This window comes from Penaeus monodon, chromosome 20 (assembly GCF_015228065.2).
Source record: "Penaeus monodon isolate SGIC_2016 chromosome 20, NSTDA_Pmon_1, whole genome shotgun sequence".
Taxonomy (NCBI): Eukaryota; Metazoa; Arthropoda; class Malacostraca; order Decapoda; family Penaeidae; genus Penaeus; species Penaeus monodon.
In genome coordinates, this window is record NC_051405.1 from 19,969,952 (window position 1) to 19,970,248 (window position 297).

The window sequence follows — 297 nt, forward strand, 5'->3', positions numbered from 1 at the left end:
TGTTCTACGGTGTTTACCAGCTAGCTCAAGTCTTATCTATAAGTAAAAGACAATCAAGCTTTGTTATTTTGATATCAAAGCTTGTTTTCAAGTCATCAAAACTTCGGGCGAATTGGCAATCAAAACTCCGTAAATGGCATTACTCGAGATGTCTCCAAATAGGCCAAGTCTCCAGGCTCCCCGCGGTGAATTTGTCCTCGCTTTTGTGCTGTAACCGACGCAAACATGAGCCTTTGTTGTCGCTGTTGGAAAAGATGACACATGAATACTAACACGTAGAGAGAGAAGGGGTTAGGT